This window comes from Pseudochaenichthys georgianus, unplaced genomic scaffold (assembly GCF_902827115.2).
Source record: "Pseudochaenichthys georgianus unplaced genomic scaffold, fPseGeo1.2 scaffold_610_arrow_ctg1, whole genome shotgun sequence".
Lineage (NCBI taxonomy): Eukaryota > Metazoa > Chordata > Actinopteri > Perciformes > Channichthyidae > Pseudochaenichthys > Pseudochaenichthys georgianus.
This window is the reverse complement of record NW_027263168.1, coordinates 84,150-99,608: the sequence shown is the minus strand read 5'-3', so window position 1 is coordinate 99,608 and position 15,459 is coordinate 84,150. Positions and strand designations below refer to the sequence as shown.

General features: G+C 40.8%; 1 pseudogene; it reads left to right on the top strand.

The window, feature by feature from the left end:
- The first annotated feature begins 8,480 nt into the window (after positions 1–8,480).
- On the top strand, positions 8,481–13,675 carry LOC117443431 (galactose-specific lectin nattectin-like; annotated as a pseudogene).
- The last annotated feature ends 1,784 nt before the right edge of the window (positions 13,676–15,459 follow it).

The window sequence follows — 15,459 nt, the reverse complement described above, 5'->3', positions numbered from 1 at the left end:
TGGGAACTGATTCTGTTGTTTTCGATTATCTGAGCCACTGGAAGCATTTAGATGTTAAAGAGAAGAGGCCCCAAGATGGACATTTGAGGAACTCCGCTTGTCACATCTGTCCACTCGGATGTGTAGTTGCCAATAGAATCAAAGTGTTTCCTTTCCTTTAAGTAGGATTCACACCAATTCAGAACTGTTGCCGAAAGTCCAACCAAGTTTTCCAGTCGGTCGAATATAAGTTAAGATAAGATGGACCATTATTTATACCCATAGGGAAATGCACTTGTCGTGGCAGCAACAGACTTTGATGAAAACATATCATTTTATAAATGTAAAAAAGTTTCACAAAAATGTATTTCTGGTCCACACAAATAGTTACATCAAAAACATATTTGAGTGTCGTTACATTTATATAAAAAACGCTTTCTGAGTGAATCTCTGCATTTGAAGGTCTTGTGTGAGCGCGCGCTCCACCCTAATGCTGTTGTCACCACGGTAAAAAGCATTAATCGGAGTCTTTATAGGCGTAGTGTGTTCTACTGAGGTCCCTGAATGTGCTTTGTTGAAACAAAAGACACTCAGATTTGGATACAGATCAACCGCATTCTTATTAGAGAACGTAGTGATCTGTGCATTATACAGGGAGGAGGCGGGCTTCGCCCTCTCGTCCCGGGCGGAGAGATTTTCTCCCCGCGCCAGTCAGATCCGTGAAGATGGGCAGCCCGTCCCCGTGAGTGCCGGTGTCGTGTCAAATTATGTACCCCGATCATGAAATGCACCCCTTGTCACGGGAACGCGCATTTGTAAATGAAACGTTAAGACGAAAACTAAACGTCCAGGTTTTTTTTAATGGTAATTTACAGACTGAGTCGCTTAGTGGTCGCTCATATAGTCTTGATTCTTGTGGTTAAACTTTTCGCTCCGTATTTTGATGGTAGTGGTGTCGAATCCTGGATTTTTCATTCATTCGTCACTTCTTTGACGTTCCCACAGAACTAAACTGAATTCTCAATTACGTTTAGCTAGACACGTATTTTCTCCCACGTTACGTTCGTTATCAACGTCTCTTAAATACGTTTATTTTATACATATCTTTGCCATTTATTGTCTTGCATATTTGTCGTATAATAAACACAATATATGTTTACAAATGTTACATAGTCTTTGTCAGCATATTTTTGCCACGTTATGCACACCTTGCTATCTTACAAAATAAAAGTCTCACATTCATGAAACTTGCTCCATTCATTGGAGCTACAGCCAAACCCTGAACAATGCTTGATATAAAATTGCAAGAAAGAGTGTTTGTTCGGTTGGGAATTCCCAGAGCTCACCTGGTGCACGCTTGATTAAAGCATGGGCCAGCAAAATACACAAAAAAGGCATGACATCAAATGTCCTGGCTTTTAAATAAACATTAATGCTACGTTGGTTTCTGTGGCTTCTACACAATGAATGCTCCAACTATCATGCACACAGGAACACGTTGTCATAGGACAGTCTATCTAGCCAATCGTAGTGTGTGGGTAGGCAGCCTCAGTTCCTTAAAGTACAATAGCACAGTGCTAGAGGTAAAGTATGGTGTAAGTAGTTTTACAGCAGGTAATTGTTGGGGGGATAGCTGTATGTCTCGGTTATGGTATGTTCCACTGACACCGCGGGGGAGGCGAGAGGATCCATCGACTTGACGAGCACCTATTTGTTAGAAGCTGGATCACAATTACAATAAAACGTGAGGAAGTTCAAACAAAAGCTGCGAAAAAGTAATTCATTTCAAACAAACACTCTAGCTTGCTTTGGGTGTGTCTTGTTTTATAATCTAAGTTAATATACTATCCATATAAATAATGCCAACCAAGGCTGTGACCCATATAGCGCAGTTTAGGTTGCTATAAAACACATTTTAAGAAAAGCTGAACATAACTGTTGTGTCTTAAATTATAATAAATGAACACGGGTGCATCGATGTCATTTCTAAACTAGATTTAATCTCGCACAGGATCGAACCAGCTGTGACCTTAACCTTTCATTTGATTTCAAAAAGCTCCGTCACTGCATCTTGCACGGATGCAATGCTATAGCAGTGATATCTGTCTGCTTAATTTTACACACCTTAAATCCCTTCTGTGGTAGTTCAGAAAGAAGTGTCAGTGTGATGGCCACAGCCACACAGGGTAAACCAACTGCATCCTCACCGTCAGTAGTTTTGCTTTAGTGCAGCTACAGTAAAGCATGCCAATTAACACCACACATTTGCTCTAGATGGTAAACTCTTTATTTGATTGTAATCTGACATTACTTCAAACATTTTAGCACAGCTAATACACAAGTATTTGTTTGTATTAATTACATTCTTTGTCTCTTGAGTTACCATGTCCATTGGGGGAGGTTACTTCCTGGTTCAGCAAAGGGCGTGGCCGAGCGCTAAGGGCTCATAAATACTGCAAGGAGCCGATTGGGACAGATTGGGACAAACCACCTGCTTCCAAGTCAAAGGGGGATTTGGGTTTTGTCAGTGTCCTGTGTATGATGTGATATTAATTATCCCTTGGGTTCAACTTGGTTTGGCCAAGCCACTATATAGGTTCCTTGGTGTTTCATTGTAGGAGGTCCGTTTTGTTGAGTTAACACCTGTTATGTTTCTTTGAGGTATTTTCTGTTGACCTCTTTTATAGGCCTAGCTATTATATGATGTTTTGGGTAAATAAAAAGCCTAGTTTATTTAAACCACTCCTGTGTCCTGTTGTCTTACTGCGTGGTCCCTGACACACAGGTTGACATGTGTCAGGTTGATAGACTCACAATGTAAAACAATACCAGTGTTGATGTTAGCACAGGTAACATCTCAATCAATAAAGGTGTGGTGACATGTCGCTATCTCATGTTTGGAATGTCACTGCTTGCACAGCCTTTTTAGCAACTATTGTATTAGACATCCAGAGGAAATAATAATGTGTGTGTACCTCCTTTCCTCATACACACTTGATTTGAACTGCAAGAGCAGGTCTAGTTATTAGCACATGTAAAAAGTACTTCTTTTTTGATTTCCTCAAAACACTTAACACAATTCACACATCCACGCTTCAAGTGCAGAACACCTCATATATCCTGCACCATGAAGCACTGCAATCAAAACGACACAAGCCTTTACCACTTGGCGCACACTTCATTCATATTACCAGATGTGTGTTTCCCCAACAACACACTTCTGTGCTCGATCAAAAGCCTGTTCATCTTCTGCTGGCTGTGTTCTGTGTGCAAATAGGGATTTTCCACAGAAATATGTGCAGAAACATAAATAGACAGTTACAAGAAACCATTTTATTTGTCTCCACAACTAAGCAGTATTGTGTACAACCCATACAGTTACAGTTGTGTGAACCACATATGCCCTCTATCAAATACTGTGAATGGAAAAGAAAACCTAGCGTAAGAAATGCACAGATCTTTTTTTCTCCAATACACTGACTCGGTTTGGCCACAGCACCTCATCGACATCAGACACGACATCTTCCCTTCTTGACTGTCGTATCCAGCCCTGAGCAGCCCCCACATACACACCCTCACATGCCTGTTCCACTGCCTGCAGAAGAGGCATGCACCCTCGAGGCTAATGGTACACCTTCCATCTCCATGGAGACTCTCTCTCTTATCGTCAACCCATGGTTCATGAACTGGTTACCTAACCTTGCCATGCTTTCTTCACACACAGATATCTTTAAAAGGAGCAAAAACAAGGTATGCTTTTCATACCTTGACAGACCGCTGCGTCATCACTGATGCTCTTTTTACATTTAATTTATATTTCAAAGGTTAATTATATTTGATGTGAAATACAAGGTGCCATGCTGTTAACGTTCTTTATCAGCCTTTGAAACTGAAACAATGTTGGGAGAACAAATAAATAATAAAAAAAGACTTATTGCCTGAATTGATTAATATGAGTCGACTAGACACATCTTCAGTTGAGGGCAGCATTAGTAAAAGGCAGTGGCGAACCGCGTCTATCACAACTGGACCTTCTGTAGACACACCCCCTGCCGCCCCTCCCCCCCGCGGCGTTATAATGTCCGTCTTTTCACTGAATTGTCGTCTTGAAAGGGTACTCACAACAATTCCGCAACAACTTCATCTCCACTTGTCATTTCAACGTTAAAAACAATCAAACGGCTTCGTCGCATTCATAGATCCTCTGTCTCGAGCCAGTTAACTAGCGGGCCTTCTAGAACACCCTGGAACCGAGGGGAACTCTGAAAGAACACGCCCACTGGCTACACATCAATATCTGATTGGTTGATCAAACTGTCAGTCCAAACGTGCGCTCTCATTCAGTGCAACGGCCAGGGACTTCGATCAAGGATGTAGAATACCTTGGTTGAAGGACACGATCTGATTGGTTGCTTTCTTTTCGAACACAAAACCACTGAAATGCGTAGTGCATGGTCCGAGAAGGACAAACAAATCAACGTAACACTGTGATATTACAGATCACCAACACAGATACGATTCTCATTTATTCATTTGATATACACATTTGTTTTATCTGAGTGTTCCAGGGTATTCTCTGAATACCTTGAAGGCCCTGACGGTTCGTCACTGCATCCTAACAGGGAGTTCAGGATTAGGTTATACTTTAAAGGTCCCGTGTCACGGCCATTCCTACTGATCATAGTTCCATTGTTGAGGTCTACTAGAATAGATTCACATCGTTCAATGTTCCAAACTCACATTGCTTTCTCACAGCATCTCTGTATAGTCTGTGTATTCACTCTCAGTCCTACACGCCTTGTTGGAGCTCCTGCCCCCCCCCCCCCGTGAGCCCACTGTGCTCTGATTGGTCAGCTCGCCCACTCTGTTCTGATGAGTGCACCACCGTTACAGCTGAAAATCAGTGATTATGTGTTACAATGTTGTTTGTTAGCAACCAGGAAATGACACCCGTGATGACAAACGGATGAGAATGCTGCGTGGGGTCTGGGAGCCGTGTCGGCGGGACGTTGCGAGGCGTTCTGGGGCAGCAGACAGGTCTTCTCCGTGTTGGAGTTGTACTCGCTACAGGGTGCACTTTGAGGGGTTGTGACTCTGCAGACCGCTCAGAAAAACCTTCATAACATAAGGGGACGGGTGAGAACCAGAAGAGCATGACATGGGACCTTTAAAATAAAAAGCCCTAGGATGTAACTCTATCTTCACATAAAGCTCAAGTTGAAGTTTGTTTTTCAAAATAAAATCCCCAAAAAACAAGAAGCCAGACACTGCTATCATTACCAACACAGCGCTCGCAATATTAGCAATATGAACACACCAAGTGTTACAGTAAACATTTCTCGATGGAAAATGTTCTAGTGACTATTACACTTGTTAATTTGTAATTGGATGATAGGATGGGGTCGTGGTGTTGGGGAGTGGGGGGTCGTACCGCACAGTAGGTGTCTCGCATGTTGCCATATGACACAGACACAGACCAACAAGGCGTATAAATATACAAGCATCACTGTGGTGGGTATGTATGTGAATTCCTGAATCCACCTTATATTCTGATCTACCACAGATAGTAAACACGTATCTTCACTCAGGTGTATTTCCACAGGCCCTTAAACAATGCAGTCATTAAACCACTCTTAATAAAGAACAATCTAGACGCCTCATTAATAGACGATTATAGGCCCATATCAAACCTGATAACAACTTTTTTAAACAGCTAATATAGTTAAGCTAATAGTATTATTAGTCTCACCGCCGACTCTGTTGACCACAACATATTACTAGAAGATGAAGAGTACGTTCAGCGACAGGCGCATCCCTCCTCGGCACAGCACTAAGCGCCTCGGTCCTTTGTGCCTGTAGCCATCAGGCTGCACAACCAAGCCCTGCAACCCATCAATAACCTGCACTGAACATTGATCATATTTGCACTGTATGCACATACAACGTATACTCTCTGTTACCTGCACCCTAAATGTATATATTGTATATTTAACATCTGTTCTTCTCACATATCTGCATATATGTACATTCACTGGATCATTGCTTAACTCCCATTATTTGTTATTTCTATTAACGCTGTTAATACATGTTTGTTCTCATTTGATTTGTTTGAATTATTTGTATTCCTTCGTATATTCTATGTGTAATATCTGTGTTTCATCAAAGTCTGTTGCTGCCACGACAAGTGCATTTCCCTATGGGTATAAATAATGGTCCATCTTATCTTAACTTATATTCGACCGACTGGAAAACTTGGTTGGACTTTCGGCAACAGTTCTGAATTGGTGTGAATCCTACTTAAAGGAAAGGAAACACTTTGATTCTATTGGCAACTACACATCCGAGTGGACAGATGTGACAAGCGGAGTTCCTCAAATGTCCATCTTGGGGCCTCTTCTCTTTAACATCTAAATGCTTCCAGTGGCTCAGATAATCGAAAACAACAGAATCAGTTCCCATAGCTATGAAGTAGTGTTAATTTCGTTGACTAAAACTATGACGAAATATGTTCGTCAACGACCTTTTTTTCCATGACGAAAATGAGACGATGACGAGACGGCACCGACGGCAGTAAATAATAACTGTAACGAAATCATCATGCAATATCGTTGACGAAAAGTGACGAGACGAAAATGTAGTTTACTAAATAAAAACTATGACAAAATCTCTCTTTACTTTCGTTGATGAAAAATGAGGAGACTAAATATTATCAAAGATAACGTTAAATCTCTGATAGTCAGTTTTTCTCCCAGCAGTTCCATTTCCGGTGCTGCGGCAGAGCAGCAGCTGTTTCTGTGCTGCGCGCGGCGGTACATTTGAATTACACCGGGCAGCGGCACAATATGAACTGTCAGGAAGACTCGGGTCTAACTCGTGGTCTAACTAACCTTATTTAACAGAAAATAAAATGGCAATTATGACGGAAATGTTACGATCCTGTCCGTCAATATGACTGACAACGAAAAAGTCTAAAGCCACCACTGCTTGGGAGAAAGAAACGATGTGATATTTGGGCCCATTTTCGCTACAATGAGGCGGAGAAAAAAAGTGAATGCATTGTTTCATCAGAAGGGAAGCAATGTGGCCATAACACAGCTGGTACAACCACCACCAACCTGACCAGATACTCTCTGCAAAGCTGCTTAATCATTCAACCTGTGGTTTTCATCAAATAAGGAGAAGATATAATCTTATTTATTTATATACTAAAATGACAAATTATTGGTTTTGGCGAGACTAGTTTGACTGAAATGTTCTAGATAATCTGATGACTAAAAAAGACTCAACAGTTTTCATTGACAAAAAGAAGACTAAAATAATTAGTTTTCTTTGACTAAAATGCTCAGACTTTTAGTCGACTAAAACTTGACTAAATAAAAACAGGATGAAGGTGACTAAATATGACTAAAAATAAAAAGGAAATTTAACACAGGACTAAGACTAAAACTAAATTAAAAAATAGCTGACGAAATTAACACTACTATGAAGACAATACTCACATTTTCATAACCGTTCGAGAACAAATCAAGCACTGAGTAAGTCAATTGAACAAATCAATATTTTTGAGCCAAAGAGAAATGGAAAAAAGTCAGAACTTAGCTTCAATGAGCAAGGTTCAAAACAACAGAGAAGGCCAGCCATCTAGGTCATGGACTCTGAACTGAGTTGCAACAGTCACATTAGGACAGTTACTAAGTCAGCCTACTATCTCCTAAAGAATATTTCTAAGATGAAATAACTTTCTTCGCAGGAATTGGAAAGTCTTACTAAAACAATGTATAAGACAGCTGCAGCTGAGTCAGAAGGCCGCGGCCCGTGTCCTCACTAACACCAGGTTCACTTCAGTTCTGAGGTCTTCACACTGTCAACTACTGCTTGTTTGTGAAGCACTGAATGCTGTAAGGCTAAAAACACATTTGTGATCCCCTGCTACATTATGAACCATCCAGAACTCTCTGGTCTGCTTTCTGTCTGCAGAGTCAGAACTAAACATGGGGAAGCTCAGTTAGCATGCTTCAAACATCTGGAACAAACTCCCAGAATCCTGCAGGTCCGCTGTAACCCTCAGTTCTGTAATCCATTACTTTATTCTTTGATCAAATCAACTATTCATGTCTTACACTACATTTAGATATGTATTCCTGTATTTTATATTACATCAAATGTATATATATATATATATTATTTCAGTTTGTTTTATTATTCATTTTATTCTCTTGGCTTTTTCATGACATTTTAAAAATGTGTTTCTGCTGTTAATGCTCCTCGTGTTTTCGTCTGTGTTGAAATAGCTATATAAATAATCGAGCCTTGCCTTGCACAGTTTAATTTACTGTAGCTACAGCAAAACAATAACCTGGTTTCCACATCAGTAGTTGTTTAGTTTTCTATGTCTTATGAAACAGTCTAATATTTAATCTAGGGTGTGTCAATATGTCACTCGCAATATCAAATGACGATCAAGTGTACGTGTATAGCGTCTAGAGCAGGTATATAAAGAACCCTAACCCTTCCATGACTATCGCAACTCTCGCTGCAGCTGCAAGTGCTACTTCATCTGATCATCACAGCAAGGTAAGGGTTTAGTTCTTTAGTTTGTTTTAAAAATAAAAACTGTGAAAGTTAAACTATAGCCCTTGAGTGCAACATGTCAAGGAACACAATATAACGAACATGTATGAAGTTGTGTCCACTGCAAGGGAAGCACTGCTCAGAAAGCAAACTTTACTCCAGGCGCTTTAGTCATTGTAACATTTTACATTTCTAATCTCTACACAGATGGAATCTGGCGTCTACTGCATCGTGCTCCTCTGTTTGACCAGTGGACTGTGGATGGAGGCAGATGTACGTACTATTTGTTATGCGTAGCTACGGATAATACGCAAGTAATACATTACAAATAATAGACTATTTAATGAATATCCAGCTCCGTCACATGCAAACATTATCTTTTTCAAATATAATCACAGGAGGTTTCAGAATGCAGTCTCTTTTTTGATGATGAGATAAGATAAAGGGATGTTACAATAAGTAATGGGGATGGAGACTCAAGTTTGATGTGTAGATCCCACTGTAGATCAATATCACAGATACATTAAAGCTGGGGTTACTTTAGGGAATATTAGTAAAGAATTCATTCGTAACACCATTTCCAAAGCAACGCTATAGCGTTATCTGAACTATGAAACACAACCTGTTCATTCCTAATGATGTGTTCTTTACATCCACAGGCAACAGCTAATTCAGCAGGTTATTTTGGTAATGGAGTCAAAATACAGCATCCAACACTTTGTGACTGCAGCAACATTAAGATGGCATCCGATTGGACAGCATCTGTGTTCTGAAGTCTTTGCTTCTGTTGCTCTCTCAATTAATTAAGTATTTATTATTAAGTCTTTTTATATGACAATTGCAGATTGCAGAGGGAGCTGCCCCCCCTGAGTGGACCCAGCTTGGCTCTCGCTGTTTCATCTTCAAGAATCAGCCAATGAACTGGGCTAGTGCTGAGGTACTGAAATGACAACAATAGTGCATTAACTGGAACTTTTAATGTTTGGCATGTTCTCTAAAACAGATTTTGAAACAACATTGTTTGTCTGTGCGCACTTTGTTTCCCCACCATAGAGAGATTGCCTTGGCCTCGGAGGGAATCTGGCTTCTTTCCAATCGACCACTGAATTCAACTTCATCAGAAAGTTGGTGAGAACAGCAACAGGCCAAGATCTACACTTTTGGGCTGGAGGCCATGATGCTGTCATGGTGAGTTATTTATATATTCTAATTTAGGAGTCGCATTAAAGATATAAGGACTGTACAAAAACCCTTTTTTATAACAATTTTCATTGTCTCAATTAACTAATTATGACTAAATATAAGCCACTCAGGAAGGCCTTTCTTTCACGTCTGGAGAGTCAGATAACATTGAACAAACTATATGGAATACCTTAGACTTTGTACTTTGAATACGACGGCCTCAGGGACTCCGTAGGACAGCAGATTACTTTAATCTCTACTAGTTAATATCACTAAATAAACAATGGATGAATTGGCTTCATGAACATTTGACCAACATACTGAGAGTGTCACTTAACTGTGCCTGTAAGCTCCATTATAAGCAATTATTTGACAACATAACGCACCAATAAGCCAACAATAAGCTACCTTTTTAATGACACAGCACCAGGCAGACTGCTGATAAGACAACCCAGTCTCACAAAACAACGTGTAATAGCGACGTTTGTCCACAGGGCAAAACTTAGTATATTCACAAATAACCCTCTCAAGACGTGACATGGATACAATATGTGTTCCTCTTCATTTCTAATGATCCGTGTCCATGTCACGTGATCGAAAACTTTCCTTGCCTGAGAAAAAAAAATACACAAAAGAATACACTTCTTCTAGCGAGAAGTGTATATTGTACTTTTAAAATGTACGTCCAGTGGATGTGTAGTCTATAGTTTGTATTGGAGCTCTCGCCAGGAGAACGTGTATATACTACTGTAGTGGAAACTTCTGAAGCAATGGAGACGAAACTCAGAGAGACACGGGGAGAGCAGGAACTTTGATGGCAAACACTGATGGTTTATTTGGAGCTTCGGCCGGAGAATTCACGAGACATGTCGTGCACCACGAGTTGACACAATGGATGCCAAACCAATTCTGAAGATCTCTACCCCAGACCCGTGTGTTTAGCTGGTTCTGAGAGAATAATCAACAGGCAAAGCACGAGAGCACCTCTATCAGCTGACGCCAACAGGCAGCAGCAGGGAGACAGAACACTGTTGCGGCTTTCACACCAGCGCTTTTCAGTTTCTAGCTCCGAGCGGGAGCTTTTCTGGTTCAGCTCCGGTTTCCCTTTTCAGCTCCCGCTCTGTGCACACCGCCCACTGGCGCCCCAGAGCTGCCCTTGGTGCGTCATGACGTCACCGTTTACATCGCTGATTTGCTCCCCAACGGCACCCATTACGGCGCTCACAACAACAACAACTGCGTTGGGTCGATGATCGTGTTGCTTTTAATCACACAAAGCCAGAATAAATTGAATAACGACTTCTCCAACCTTATACTTTTCTCCAGAGTGCCGTGGTTCATTGTTTATTAATGTGTTTCTGCAGCATTTACCGACCGCTGCAGTGCTGCTCTTCCACGGAGTTTATTCTCCCGTTAGCTCCCGGTTAGCTCACACTGCAGCGGCCGCTCTAAAGTATTCACTGTCCGACTCACACAAGCAGCTGATGCATATCCCCAGTTCCCCTTAGCCTAAGTGAATGTGTGTCAGTCTGAATTGATATTTGGTATCACAACGCTGTTATGAAAGTTTCTCTGGTATCAAACGGGTGATGTTGGCATAGCAACCGAAGCTAAACTGACTACTTGCATCCGATAGCTGCAATAATACAAAACAACACGTCTGCCTCTCTCCACAATGATCGATAACAGCGAACGGATGGTCAAAGTAAGGCACAAATAAACAGAATCACATGAAGCCTGGTTAGTGTTGCCTGACTTTATAAAGTGTGTTTATAGGCACTACTGCTTGTAGGCAGGCATAACAGTCGACCCATGGGAGGTGGGTTTAGTTTCCTGCACGCCTCGACGTGAGAGAGACATAAGCGACGTCGCCTCTTAGCTCCAAAGCTCTTGCCTCTGGACCGACAATTTTTTGGAGCTGGAAATGAAGCGGATTCCGGAGCTAAGAGCCGGCGCCGCTGCGGTGTGAACTGGAAAACCTGGCGCTTTTCAGGCTCTAGCTCCGAGCCGGAGCTGAAAAGGCGCTGGTGTGAAAGGGGCATGAGCTCAGTCAGGACAGTACAAACTGATAAACTGGGTCGAAGTTATGGGCCTGGGAAAATATTTCCCCAACACTACGTATGTAAACTATTGTGTTTGCTCTGCGCGCACCCCTTGAAATTGTGAGATTGCTACTTCCCCGTATTCATTTCTATTGAACAGCGTCCATGTTAAGTTATAGTCAACTCTCACTGGTTGAAAACAGTATTTACGGTCTCTGCGTTTTCATAGTAACTAAGGTGGTTGCTAGGGACGCATATCATTCCCCTCACTGTCGAATTATTTTACAGTGATATCTGCAGTACGCATCAACTAAAAAACATCACACAACATGAATTGGTTTAAATGGTGTCCAATGCTTTCGTGTTTTCCGTTTTGATTCGGAGAGAAGAGACACATTGCTTTTTGAGAGTTTTGGAAAGCCGAAAACATTACGCTACCCATAATCCTCAGCTGTCGTTGAAGCTCGGTGATTGGATGTCTTAGTTGGGATAATGGTGTTTATGCGATAGAAAATACGAAAACAAGTTTTAAAGAAAATAATACTTATTCTGCGTGTGCTTGCTTTTCTCTTTGGAAGTCATCACATGAATGCATTGTAATAAGTGGTTCGGCTGCATTCAAATACACATCTGAGAACTTTTTTTGTTTTGCATCTCTGCTTTCGGGCCTGTACCCGATGTCCATAGTGTTTTTGAGGAATGGATTTTTTTTTGGATCTGCGGAGTATAAATATAGTTTCAGTGGGAGCTTTGGTTCTGATGATTGCTCAATGCCCCCCCCCCCCTACCTGGAAGCGATTCTTCTGAGAAAGAGAATATTGCAGAACTGTTTGGGAGTTGTAGTCCTACCATTTCATATGGAAGATATAACATCTCAGTCTAGCTTTGTGGGATTGAAATAGGTATACAAATGTGGGTAATATTTTCATTTTGATGCGTCCTATCATTAAAAAATGCATTGTCATCCATCCATCATTGTGTCTAGAAAATGACTTTTCATTTATTTTTCTCTCAGGAGGGAGTGTGGCTGTGGAGCGATGGCTCTAAGTTTAGCTTCAGCGGCTGGGGCAAGGGGGAGCCAAACAACTACAGAGGAAAGGAACACTGTATGGAGGTTAACTTTGGAGGTAAAACATAAAAAAGTATATGTTGTCCTCTTTATTTATGCATACAATCTTTTAAAGAGTATTATAAAACATTTGAATTATTCCTTTTGAAGTTGTTACTTAAAAACATGACAAAACAATACCTCTTTAATGTTGTCGTTCATTTATTCATCAGATAACTAATCTGTGTTGTTTTTGATGATCTTTAAGATCCAGCTAACAAAAAAGTCAACGACCAAAACTGTCTCGACAAGCAACCCTTTGTCTGTTCCTCCTCCCTGAAATGATGATGTCACTTCTACCAGGATGTCCGGCCTCGAGGACATCAGTGCTTTGAAGACTAATCGACACTTCTCATTCACTTATCAATAAACTGATTCACCCAGCTGAGCAATATTTCGGTTTAGCACCTGTCTGTCTTGAACATGTATTTCTCTCTCTGTACTATGATACTAAAGCTGACCAGCAATCCAATCAATGAAAGCATAACTGAAAGCAAAATGCTTCATTATTTCCACATCTTCTAAATGTTCCATCAGCCAGTGATGGTACTCATGTCATCGTCCTCTCACTGCTTGAACATCTTCAAAATCAAATGGGAAATATTGTTAATTTCCACCCACTACTGTAATGTGAATATTAGAAGTAGTAAAGTACACTGCATACCGTTAAACCACTGCATATACATATTGCGAAATGGAAATCAATTTCAAAAACATAATTTAAAGAAGGCATTCATGTTATTTCCTTGTGTACACATGAGGAACATTGCAGTCTCCTTTTTCCGTAGCTTAGTTTGGCAGCTTAATACTTTTACATTCTTTGGTCAATTTAAAAATAGAAGTTTGTTAATTTTGAATAAAAAAGAACATTGTTGAGTTGGCTCTAAACATACTGAAGGACCACATCATTCCAATATGCAAAAAGAAGTGACTCCTCATCAACACCATGCCATCCCTTTTGAATATTCATGTGTTTATATGTGGATGGCACAACATTTTGGATTCATAAAAGCTGAAGTAAAGTGAGTGACGCTTTTTCACGAACACTAAAGGTTGTTTTAACCGTGGTTTCATACTTAACCCTTGATTGTGCAGAGAGGGAGTAACACAGTCACAAGATGGAGGAATACCAGTTCTTGTCGGTAATCATACATCCTGTCGTGAAAAATGTTGGCTTTTTCTAACTTTCTCAAAATTCTGACTTTTCTGAAAATCAAAAAATGCAGGAAATGGAAATGTTTGCGTTGCAGCAGCATAAAAAGACAAGGCATTGCACATTAGAGAAATTAAAAGACTAGAAAGAAACAACCCATTATGTAAACATCTCAAGTAGAAATAAAGGTAGACTTCTTCTTTTCTTTGTAACTAACTAGTACTGTCTGTTGCTGACATCTCTGACTGGATGTCCCACAATGTGTCTCCCAGCAGAGTTAAACCACAGTGCTGCTGCTTCCCATCATGCACCAGGGCTTTGCATTGCATCATGGTATGCTGCTGGGGAGACAAGAAGCTGGTGTCTCTGTTTTCAAAGACTAACTTCTCCTGATAGGTGTCGTCTAGCAAAGCAACACTAAACTGACCCAGGAACGTGAGCTGCTCCCGTCTCTGTCTCTAATGGGGGAGAGAATTACACCAGATCTGAAGCTTTCTGATCATTATCAATATGGAGCAAAGATATAAACAAACCAGCAATCTGAGACAAAGACAGGCCACGAGTCCGACTCAAAACACACACTTTATTAATTAGATCAGCTGCTTACATTGAAAGTACATGAGTGTTAATGAAGAGACAATCATCATGCGATTGGTCTGTTAATAAACCCATCCAACCCAGATCAGAGGTCTACATTCACCCCAGAAGCAGCCGTGTTCATTCAAACATCATCGTGTTGTTTAGGGAGTATTAGTTTCTAAATGCAAATAAGGCACATCTGACCCTTCTGTTGGAGTCGGGAGGCCTGTTCATTTATTTCGGCAATTACTCAGACCTACTAATTGACCTAAAAAAAGCTATTGAGTAAGTTTACTGCTTGGCTCAGATCCACCTGGGTCAGCAAGGTCTCACCTCTATTAACCCCTGAAGAACCAGGTTCAGTGCTGTTTCAATTCAGACGACCCGCTAAATCTGATTCAGCGATCCCGAAGGAGTTTGGTATCAGTAATGAGGTGTGGCCCGACCTAAGTGTGAGTGTGGCAGGGTGCACTCTCACCTTTGAAGCAGGAGAGGAGAGCGCAGATTTCTTTTAAGTTATCCCAGTCCAAAAGGTGGGATGATTTTATTTGAAGAAAATGGTCCACACTTTTTTACAGGGTTTTTACCTTCTCTCGTTACAACATGACAATCATACCAAACATATCAAGCTGTGGTCATGTTCTAATATAAAACTTCAATTAACAGTTTTACATTTCTCACATTGAATTGTAACTTCAACTGCCCGCTTCAGTTGTGACATTAAAAGTCTAATCCGGCAGAATTTAGAGGAATCTCCTCATAAATGGTCGGTGATAAAAAACACATTCAAACTTTCATTCAACAAATCAACATCACTTTCAACTCCTATTCCAGCATGAATTGAG